The 12045-nt window shown below is 47.1% G+C and overlaps 1 protein-coding gene across 1 annotated transcript in view; it reads left to right on the top strand.

Annotated features, from left to right (window-relative positions):
- Positions 1-12045, top strand: part of VSNL1 (visinin like 1) — a 97320-nt gene that overhangs the window by 36510 nt on the left and 48765 nt on the right. The window lies entirely within an intron of this gene.

Genomic DNA, 12045 nt, shown 5'->3' with positions numbered 1-12045 from the left:
AGGATGATAGCATCTGGTAAAGTACAGTAAAAATCTCAGATAATAGCATTTGCTGATGATTATTGACAGGCGGCTAATTGCACCATTGTTTGGCTTGTTAAAGGTATCTGTACCTCTCTCAGTTAGCGAGAAAGTATGTGGGAGGGCTTTTGCACCCAGAAAGTCCCCTTATTTGCAGGTAAGAAAAATATACAGATCTCCACAGCTTTGCATTTAGAAGGGAGTAGGGAGTTCTGGTATACATCAAGGTCTACCAGGATGGTCTTCTATCATTCTATCAAGGTCTAAAATATGGACTTTCCCCAGGATTTTGTACTGTTTAGAAGTTAACATTCCCCTGGACATTAGATAAAACTGTTCCGTGTAAGGTATAATTTGTACTGCAGTGGTATTGCTTCGGTTTGTCTGAGTTTATCATTTGTAGTTGTTCTAGATTTGGCGTGATCTAAGACATTCCATTTTGTTTATACTTCGATAATGTGAGGCTTGTGGAAAAAGTGTTTCTCTTTTAATTACTCTTTGTAATTGTTTCTCTTTTAACTTTTGCTGACTAAAATACCAAATAGATAATAGTGCTCTTATCATTCAAGTACAGCAAGTATCAATTGGAGCAATATGAACCATCCACAGGCATAGTATGTGCATGGGATGATTATATAAAACATTAAACAGTGTCGTTCTCTCTTGAAGTTGAACATCTCATATAGCCTTTGCTCCAGCAATTCCATCCTTGCATATGTACAAGAAGGAACATGTATAAGAATGCTCATAGCCGCACTGCTCACAATACCAAAACTGGGAAACAACCCAAACACCCATCAAAGGGAGAGTGGAAAATAAACTGTGGTGTACTCACGTGGCAGTCAAAACCGTTGAACTGCAGCAAAACTGAAACATTAAGTGCAAAAAGTAAGTCTCAAAATACTTTAAATTAAACACAGATAAGATAAAAATATGTTTTATAGAACTACAAATAAAAGCCATAACATCACACGAAAAAGAAAGCAAGAGAGTGATGAACACAGGATTCAAACTGCATTACCCAGCCTGCAGTTACGATGGTTACATCCAGTGCATAAGAGGCAAGGGATGAGACGGAAGTTTAGCCACATGGTTCGATAGATGGACGGATTGTGTCAAAGTCTTAGCTATGGCTTTGGGTGCTCGGTTTGCAGGTGGTTATTGCATTAACAAAAGCTTGCTAATCCTGCATGAACCACTAATGAATGTCAAGAATCCGTGATTGTCATTAATCCAGTGCTGACCACCTGAGGGCTCAAGGTATTTATAACTATCTTTTTAAATGTGTGTAGAAACGTACACAAAAAGGGGTACGTGTGCATGTTATAAGATTACTGTGACACTTCTAAGAATATCTGAGTAATTCGTTTTTAGATATTTTACGTGGAAGCAGTGAGAAACGCATTTACCATTCAATTGACAGAAATTGCTTTTGCTGAGAAGTGGGATGGTATGCATTTTCCTAGATTTTTATACAACTCACCATAGTTTTCAAAGTCACATCTTCTACCATCTTAACACACAGAAGTTAGCCTCTGCCTCAGAACTGTCTTCCCTCAGCCCCAAGGGAAGTACAGACAAATGAGATTTGTCAAAGCCACTTTCCTATCAGTAAAAGCCATGCAAGCTGTCACTCTGTGTTTAAGAGAGCTCTATGTGCCATGCTTCTCACTATTTGTTCAAAGTGAGAGTGGTTTTGCCTTTGAAGAAATAGTTCAAATGCAGGAAAGGAAGTATTTTATTTACATGCTGGAAGTACTCAGCACTGAAAATAAAATCCACCTCAAGCTAAGGGAGGGGTGTGTGTAAGCATCAAACATCCCTCAGTGTTTTATGGTACAACTGAGATATATGTACCAGTATCAACCCCTACTCCCCCCTCCCCCCAGAGTGGATTTTTTTTTTCCAGGAAGGGGATATATAACTTTGTGGATGAAGGTTAGATTCTTAGCAGCCTCTTAACAGCCATATTTAAACTCAGCCTGTGCTCTTGTATCAAATAGAAAGTAGGCAAAGTCCTCCTCTCCTTCCAGAGTTGTCCAAGGACAAAATACAAAAGAGAATCGCAGAGGAAATATGCCACATCCACAGGAAAAAAAAAAAAAGAAAGAAAGAAAGACAGGTCTGTTAGGTTAGAAGGGAGAATAACAGAGAAAGATGTGTATTATGTAATAAGGCCCAGGAGAAGGGCTGAGAAGAAAAATCTTCCTTTAATGCAGCTTAAAAGTACAAATGTTCAGCAAGACACAGTCTTTGTCTTGGTGAATAGGCACTTTTCAGTAGTTCCTTCTATCTCAGTGTGGACATTGAGACATCCTGGAATCCAGCTGAGTGAGCAAAGCCACCGGTGGCCTCTGCCCTCCCGCCTGTGTGGTCAGCCTGACACATCTACTGTCACTGACCTGATCCATTTTAGGCTCTGGGAGAGTCACCTCACTGCGTGGAGTCAGTTCTGATGAGGGTATGGGGCGACAGGATAACGGGAGAGGCCCCCCCTGCAAGGCCAGGGGCCACAAACCCTCAACTTCAGAAGCCTTTGTATCCAAAATATAAAGGAATTCCATTAAGTCTACATGTAAAACTGTCTAAAACTAAGGTTCAGAAAAATGAGGTAATTTGCTCAGTGCCGCAAAATGAGTGAAGTTCAGGACAGACATTAAAGACGGGTATGCTGACGTGCACTGCAGCACATGGCCCTGCCTCTCGACTGGATTCCCCTGGCAGCCCCTCATCAACCTCCCTCCAAGCCCCTCCACCATACAGCTGCTGGAGTGGGATTTGAAGAACACAGGTCTAGGCATGGACCTTCCTAGTTTGTTACAGGTGTTACCGCACCAGGCTCCTGTGCCCAACACGCAGCAAGCCGTACGCTGAGATGCTGAGGTTTGTAGCAGAGAGTTTGTTCACAAGGCAGCCAAGCAAGGAGACAGGAGAAGAAGCCTCAGATCCACCTCCCTGATGGCAAAAGGCTTGAGATATTTATGGGATAAAGAAGCAGGGTGGTCTTAGGTGTGGGGAAGGGTGATTGGAGGTGGGGAAAGTGTGAGGTAATCGGCGTTCTGAGCAGGAATCTTGGGTTACATGCTTCTTCATGGGATGCGTGTTCCGGAATGGAGGCTCTTAGCATGGTCTGAGGGTAGAGTTTTTGGCCCTCTGACATCAAAAGGTCATTCATCAGACAACCGTGCAGGCCCAGTTTTAGGCTCAGTGGTCCCATCCAGCTTTTGTCAGCTTGACTAGACAGGAGTTGACTCCAGGTTTCTGGAAAACAGCTTAAGTGCCTGTTACTCTAGTGACCCATATGTCAGACGCATTATCTATAAGGGTGGTTAAGACATCTTGTGATATATTACCTAGCTACGTGAAGCTTGGAGGGTATGCAATTAAAGAAGGAAAAAGAAATAAGCAAGCTTAATCAGTAAAGGCAGGTTACAAGCAGAGGGGTTTTTAACAAGCTGTTCTCTTATCTGCTGTTCCGTAAGTCAAGGATTTCTGTTAACCCTATGGGGCACGGTTTCACAGGTTTCATTCTTTAGTCATGTAGAGAATCGTCACCTCACTTAAATCAACATACGACCCAGTGGCTAAGACAGGGCCTGCCCCAGAGCAAGCATCAGTGTTGGTGAGTGAATTGTATTGAATGCTGGCTGTGTGTATCCTTCTCAGGAAGCCCTGTGGTGGAGGCATATAGAAGTGACTATATAGACAGTGATCCTGCCTGCTCTCCAGGATCTCACAGGCTAATTGGAGAGACACAGTTAACCACAACACAAGGCAGAATGACATAAATGCTTGTTGGTGGGGCACGAGTGGAAAATAGAGGTTATTTCAAAATGGGATATTAAAGTAAGAAGTTTATTAATGCAGTGATGAAAGGAAGACTTTTCTCCTGGTCTTTTAGAAGATAAAACGTCTCTGAGGGGCTTCCCTGGTGGTGCAGTGGTGGAGAGTCCGCCTGACGATGCAGGGGACGCGGGTTCGTGCCCTGGTCCGGGAGGATGCCACGTGCCGCGGAGCGGCTGGGCCCGTGAGCCGTGGCCACTGAGCCTGCGCGTCCGGAGCCTGTGCTCCGCAACGGGAGAGGCCACAGCAGTGAGAGGCCCGCGTAGCGCAAAAAACAACCAAAAACGTCCCTGAGTAGATAGCTTTTACCTTTGACAAACTTGGTACCTGTGAAAGGTGCCCACCCACCCCCAAATTCATGTGTTGAAATTTTCATCTCCAGTATGTCAGAATCTGACTGTATTTGGAGAGAGGGCCTTTAAAGAGGTAATTAAGTTAAAATGAGGTCATTAGTGTGGGCCCCAATCCAGTATGACAGGTGTCCTATAAGAAGAGGCAATTTGGACACAGACATGTACAGAAGAAAGGCCATGTGAAGACACAGGGAAATGATGGTCGCTACAAATCAAAGAGAAGCCTCGGAAGAAACCAGTCTTACCAACACCTTGATCTTGGACTTCTACCCTTCAGACCTTTTATTGTTTAAACCACACAGTCTGTGGTACTTTGTTATGGCAGCCTTGACAAACTAAAAACAGTACTCGTTCCTTCTCTGTTACAAACTTCTCATGGGCAAACCCAGAGCCCTCTGTATCTGGTATAAGCACGCCTTCTGTCAGGAATGTTCTAACACTCCTGGCACACAGAGAATGTCCACGTTACTGCAGACGTTTCATCATCCCAACCACAGTACCGCTGCTGAGAGGTTGGGGAGAGAGATTTTGCATTTTGTCACCAAGAACCAAGTACCTGATTTTTTCCCCCATGAGAATTTCCTGTTTCCAATAATTATAAGGATTGCCAAGTTGAGATCACAAATTAAGATTGAGAGTTTGCAATTTGAACTGTATTTTCAGGGAATTTTTAAATTTAATCTTAAAAGAAAACCAGCCCTGCGGAAGAGCAAGCAGCTGCACGAGGGAGGAGGTGTCCCTATCCCAGGTCCTCTTCCTTGGAAGGCTGATACCATTCCTGCTTCGTTTAGTCTCTGTGACATCAAAGCCAAAGAAACCAAGTGACAAACCGGGCGGAGTCCTGCAAAGCACTAAACGCATTTTTTTTTTTTTTGCGGTACGCGGGCCTCTCACTGTTGTGGCCTCTCCCGTTGCGGAGCGCAGGCTCCGGACGCGCAGGCTCCGGACGCGCAGGCTCCGGACGCGCAGGCTCCGGACGCGCAGGCTCAGCGGCCATGGCTCACGGGCCCAGCCGCTCCGCGGCACGTGGGATCCTCCCGGACCGGGGCACGAACCCGCATCCCCTGCATTGGCAGGCGGACACTCAACCACTGCGCCACCAGGGAAGCCCCAGCTATTGTGTTTGAGAGCTCCTCTGCATAGTGTTGGCAGGAGGCCCACCAGATTGAGCATATTAGGTTGAAACAAAAGTACAATGAAACGAAACAAACAAAACAAAACAAACAAACAAACCAAAACCTCTTGGCAGACCTGCTGAGATAATCTGGAAAACCACCTGTTGAAGATAAAGCTCATACCCCCAGGGCTCCTGCCACAGGTCTCCTGTCTCATTTCTCCTTCTCTTCTCTCTCCCTCCTTTTCGTCCCTTCCTTTGTGATCATTCTGAAAGTGCTTAAATCTGACAGCTCACTTGATTCTCACCATGGCCAAGGAACCAGACTTTGGAGGTAGCATTTCCTTACTCCAAGCTGTATGGGTTGGGAAGTCAGCAGACTTGACCAGGGCTGCAGAGGGGCCAGCAGTTGAACACCTGGCCCACCTTGCAAGCAGCATTCTTCCCTCCTGCTGTGCTTCCTGTGGCCTCTGGGTCACATGCAGGAACAGGCACCTGGGAGCTTCTCTGATCTACTTTGCTGTGGAGCAGATGCATCAAAAGCTCTCTTGTTGCTCCATTTCAGCCATCCTTCTAGGACCAGCTCAAAAGCTTCTCCCTGGAAGAGCCGCCTTTGATCTTCCGACTCTCAAAGCCAGAAGAATCTCTTTCTCCTCTGAGTTCCTAAGACTTTGGTTCCCCACTCCCCCTCACCTCTGTTAACAAGGACATCATAGTTTTGCAACACAATTCTGTAAGCTTTTCTCACCTCCTCTCTAGGTAGAGCCCTTCTTCATTCCCCAGAGCCCACACTGCTATGAGTGTTTTGCCAGAATACACTTAAATGGGATGTGGTTTAATCAGAAGGCTGGATGTGTACCTGGCTCTACCATGCACTGGTCGTGTGAACTTGGGAAAGTCTTATGCTTGAAGGTTGTTAAATAAATCAACAAACCACTCTGACCCTCAGATTCCTCATCTGTCAGATGGAGAGAATATTCTGAGCCCTGCTTCATCATGCTTGATCTTAGGCACCTGGGCATGGAAAGTCTTCCAGATGCCAGACAGCCCAGTCTCTTGTCTGTGGCATCAAGCGCTGGCTCCCTTATCAAATATTTTATCCAAAGAAAATGTGACAGAGGTGAGTATTATCGCTTCTCAACATCTGATTCAAATCAATTTTGAAAATAATACTCTTGGCTCAAGAAAAGATTTTTGGGTGATCGGTTTTCAGGGATTCAGATTCTGCTTGTTCATAAGAGGTAATTAGGAGTACGCCTTATTAAAAATTTGTTGGGCAGAGCTATATACAGAAGCATTTTAATTCCTTTGGGAAATAGCCATTACATAAGACACAAAATGTTATCCAGATTGGGCTGGTGAAGACATTGCAATTTTTAGTGAGAACCTGGGAATTCATTTCCATTTGGAATGTTTGCCAACATGATCTAGGCTGCACTTCAAATTGAATTAATGTGGAAAACAAGAGCTGGGGTCTGAAATCTCAAGGAAGAGATGACAATAAAGTTACAGTTCTGGGGAAACAGTGTCCCATGTGAGGCTCCAAAGACATTTTATTACAGCGAGATTGTCTCAGGGAATAGCTAGCTACTACCCGCATGTCTTGCGTTAGGGCATTTATCCCAGAGGGGTGGAAGTGATAACCTTCTCCTGTCTCAACGGGTGTGAAATTATTTTGAATGGCTTCCACACCTTGGGATTTTGCTTTCCCATGATAGGGCAGGTGTCAGTTAGAGAGATATCAGTGGCCATTGCAGCCTTGCCATCCAAAGGAATGCTCTTAGAGGATACCTCAGCTTCTGTGTCCTCAGGATAAGGTTAGAAAGAGCACTTTAAAGTCTCTCAGTCCACCCTGCCCCCATTTTACAAAAGAGGAAACAGATGCCCTGGAGCGGGGAAGGCTGTCTGAGAACCTGTTTCCTAATGGCTCCAATTAACATCCAAAAGGATGTGTCTCAACTCCAGCCTGATTATGAGGTTTTGAAGCCAGAAGGACCTGCTCTCCAGTTAGCTATTCTCTTCAGCTAATGATTAAAGGACAATACATTTCTAATTGGAAATACAGGGCTGGACTTGAAGATAAAAAAAATCATATCTGGATCTCTTCATGTAAAGCTGTTTTACATTATTGGATTTTTCTGACCCTTTGAAAGGGTGATAGGGCTTGGCTCGGGTATCATTGACCCACCTTGGTGGAAATCATTTCTTCCCTTCCTGTGGCCTATTTAGCACCTGCCGGAAGATAGCTCTCTGTCTTACTGATGATGCACTCCAGTGTCTCCACTTGGGATGGTTCTTGGACCCTCGTCTGTTTCTCTCCGAGACTGTTATGGAGCTTAGCGTCCCCTCCTTGTGACAGTGATGATGTTGCTGTGAATTGTGTCCTGCGCTGTGTCCTGCGCTTTAAGACAGCTTCTCCCCTCGCAGATGCAATGTACTCCTCTCGTCACAGTGGAGAGATTGGGGGGGAGATGTGGTCAGCCACAAAATAGGCCTAAATCCATCTACGAAATGCCCAAGGACCTCCTTAGCTATTTTAGGGGAATCCTTTTGTAGATAATCGTCCATAGTAGCTCCTAGCAGCCACCCACCTTCAACAAACACTACCGAGCAGTATCTATAACAAGTCTGTAGCCAAGAGCGATGGAGGATGCAGAGTTGGAGTCAGACTCCCTCACTCCTTTAAAGAGCTTGCAGCCTAGTAGAACAATCCCTGTAGATAGCTAAAAGATCGTAGAGAAAGTGCTATCTGTCCCAGGACTCGTGTACATATTCTAACGTAAGGAGTTTCTATATAAATATCTTCCCTGAAGATTTCACGATGCCTTGAAATATAGGTCGGATTTGCCCCTGCAAGGATGACAGTCCTAAGAGGAGGGACAACCTAAGCAAGGGTGCAGGGCAGGGAGGCAGGGGAAGGTGTGGGAAATAGCAAGCCACTGTGTTGGCTAAAATGTCGGATCACCAAAGAGGTATCAGGGGAAAAGTGAGGTTGGAGATGTGAGTGGGCCCCGGTCACAGAGGGCCCAGACTGCCAGAAAAGCTTTTAAGTCCAGAATGTTGTAGACAAGGCAGAGAGATGGCTTCCTGCTGGGATTTGGTCGATGACCATGGAAATTCTGGTGACCTGGTATCGTCTTCCTCTTAAAACAGCATAATGACAGTACTAGGAGGGAAGAATTATTTTTCATTTCCCTTATAAATGGTCCCCATGACTCAGTGGGTGAAGCTGCAGGAGCTCGCAATGTGCCCTTGGACGAATGACTTACATCAAAGTTGACTGAGTTATTCATCAAGTATTTACCAGCTGTACCTTGTCTGTGCTGCACTAAAGCCTGAGGGGAGCAGCAGGTAGGACACTAATGGAAGTGCAAGGCCTTGTGGGAAGATGCAGCCTTCCAAGCAGATAATTGCAGTGACAACCCAAGAGCTAAGTGAGGTTATGGGTCAATCAGAGCTTTGAGAGTTCAGGGGAGGGGAAGGAAGAGAAAAGGCCCGGGAGGGGCTGGCGAGGCTTCCTGGGCAGGGAGAACAGGGGCAGCACAGGAACTGGGGGCTGAGGCCCCAGGAGAGACTTAGACAAAGAGGGTAAAAACGTTTTGCCTCCACAGAGCTGGTGGTGAGCAGTAGGTGGGCAAGGCCCTGATCTTGGAATGGTTGGCACCTCCTGGAATGCTCAGGGGGACTTGGAATTTTCCTTCCCATAGTCCTTCTGCTGGGGCAGCCTCTCTGCCTCCCCACTTTAGCAGCAGAGGCTGACCCCAGCCCACAAGACTAGTCCTGTCCTGTTGTCCTGGCCCAGTTTCCAGCCAGAGCTGCCTGCTCTGAGCCCTCCACTCGCTGAGAAAGAAGTGGATTAGTCAAAACTTTTGGGGTGAAAACAAAGACACTGGGTGATCCAGGAAGACCAGATGGGTCTGGCTGTTACAGGCAGCATCTGTGCCATCACACCCCACTGCCACATCTTCTGTAGATGAAATTCCTTCTCTCTGAAGTAAAGAAGCAAACTCAGTGTGTTCTGACTTGAAATGAAAAACAAATGGGTTGTTTTATCAGGGCAATTCAGAGCGTGTTCAGGGAAAAGTGCAAGATGGATGTGGTCCTGTGTTTTTGTGTATTTTTTAAAATGAGTTTATTTATTTATTTGTTTGTTTTGTCTTTTTGGCTGCATTGGGTCTTGGTTGCTGCGCGCGGGCTTTCTCTAGTTGCGGCGAGCGGGAGCTACTCTTCCTTGCGGTGCGTGGGCTTCTCACCATCGTGGCTTCTCTTGTTGCGGAGCACGGGTTCCAGGCGCGCAGGCTTCAGTAGTTGTGGCTCGCGGGCTCTAGAGTGCAGCTTCAGTACTTGTGGCGCACGGGCTTGGTTGCTCTGTGGCATGTGGGATCTTCCCGGGCCAGGGACTGAACCCGTTTCCCCTGCATTGGCAGGCGGATTCTTAACCACTGTGCCACCAGGGAAGGCCCGTGTATGTATTTTTTACTAAAGGGCATAGAGATGTGAGCTGAAGTTATGTATATTATCATTTGGGGCTTGGATCCCTCTCTCCCTCTATCAGAGACCCAGAGAGCAGCTTAGAACACGTATTAAGTAAGAGCTGAAAAGGCAGATGCTTCTGTGGAAGGAACGGCCCTGGAGCTGACTCTGCAGTTTGAACCCAGGGTCTGCCCCTAAGAGCTGCGAGCTCTTGGACGAGGTCCTCCACTTCCCTTATCTTCAGCTTCTGCCACTGTTAGATAATTCTTCATATCTACCTTACAAGTGCTTCCACTGAAGGTGCTCAATTAATACTCAAGGTCACTTTCATTATTACTGGGGCCCCGGGGACTGATGAGAAGAGTGCAGGGGTGAGGAAGCTGGCCTCTGCGTGCCAGAGGGATCCTTCTGGGTCTCTTCGCCTCTCTGCAGCCTCAAGTCACCATTCGCCCCAGGACACTGTCCCTCCCCTGGGGGGAGAGCTGTCTCGGCTTCCATCGTGTGAACCAGTCTTCCCCAGCACGCCCTGCTGGCTGGCAAGGCATCCTGCCCCTGTGGAGAAAGAGGGGCGAAGGAGGAAGAGAAGAGATTGTCCCCGGGCGCGGGTGCCAGCGGGAATTCTCCCAGCGGTTGGGGAGGGAAGCCAGCAGACGGGAAATTCTCTCCCTCCCTGTGCTTCTCTGCTGCGGACAGTAACAGCCTCGAAGGTGCTACACTGACTCCAGAGCAGAGCTCTGGGAGAAGAACACGTGGTCCCCTGGACCGGGCACCCTGGTGGGGTGTTTGGGGTGCGTGTACAGCCCCCTCTGAGGGCTGAACTGGAGGAGGATCCCATTTGAGACAAAGCGAATTAACACTAGATATCGACGTAGGTGTCAGGGACGGTTTCTGTTGTCCCTGTGCAATCCACACATTTACTGCCTGCTCCGGGGGACTGTCACACCCTGGAGGTGAGTAGAGAAGGGGCACGTCGTCATTACAACAAAAAATACAGTAGAAACCAGGCACTTATGTCCTTTCTAGAAAAAAAAATCAAAGTGTGACTAGATGCATAGATGAACAATGGATAGATGACAATAGCCAACATTAACTGAATGCTTATCGAGTGTCAGGTACTGTTCCAAACACAGCATTTTGTGTATATTAACTCGTTTGATCCTCACAAGGGTGTATGAAGTAGACATTATTATTCCCCCCATCTTACAAATGAGGCACAAAATGGGTAATAACTCTCCCAGGGTCACATGACGTTCACACCCAAGCGGTTGGGCTCCATTGCCAGTACTCTTTACTAGGTAGATGGATCCCTGATGGAAATCTCAGGAGGAGACCTGATCCCTACTAAGAAGCGTAGTTTGTATAGTTTACCTTCCTATGGTCTTTAATTGAAAACATTCAAATAAACAACTGGTGTGGTTCCAGATGACTTCTAGGCAGAGTGAAGACAGGTGGAAGGAGCAAGGAGTCCCGGGGTCTGTCGGACGGAGGCAAGGTCTTCAGTCTCCGAGTCTGAGTTTCCTCGTCAGACAAGGGAAAAGGCCGGGGTACTTGTGAAGCCCAGCATGGCAGAGGGTCTGACGGTGCCTGCATTTCCGGTGCGAGAGCTCCTTTTCAGCAGTGTCGGAGTTGGGTCGGTGGAAAACCAGGGAGGGCTGACTATGTATACGAGGGTGGAGAAGCCCACCCGCCACGAGGAATTACAGCTTCCTTCTCAAGCTGACTTAATGACTACAGATTATGGGACTGTGCCGCCTACTGCCTGGCACTGACCAGAGAAGACACAGAAGGGTGGCTGGATGAAATGAGGTGCCAGATGTTGTTGGTTATACACCCAGTGGCCATGGTCCTCTTCTTACCCTTTCCTCTCTGGCCGTGGCCTACTTCCCACTGCAGAGGCCAAAAGTCCAGGTCCATCTTGTACCTGGGATGTGGACATGTCACCCAATCCTGGTCAAAGGGATCTGAGAAAAGCTCTGCTGAAAGCTGGGGAGGGTTCTGGAAAAGGATTTCTTCACTTGTAGAAAGACCAGCATGCTGGTGTTTGTATAGTGTCTGCATGGGATCCCTGGAATTGCTATAGCTAATTGTCGGAGGCGAAGGAAGATACTGATTCCAAGCTGAAGGTGGCAGAATGGAAAGATAGAAAGAACCTGAGCCCTCCGTGGTATCCCTGAGCTGCTGACTAAATCCTAAAACAGTATCTGGACCATGCGTTGTATGGGATAATTAACCCTCTGTGGT

This window comes from Globicephala melas, chromosome 12 (assembly GCF_963455315.2).
Source record: "Globicephala melas chromosome 12, mGloMel1.2, whole genome shotgun sequence".
Taxonomy (NCBI): Eukaryota; Metazoa; Chordata; class Mammalia; order Artiodactyla; family Delphinidae; genus Globicephala; species Globicephala melas.
Note: the sequence above shows the minus strand (reverse complement) of the source record. Positions and strands in the feature narration are given on the sequence as shown.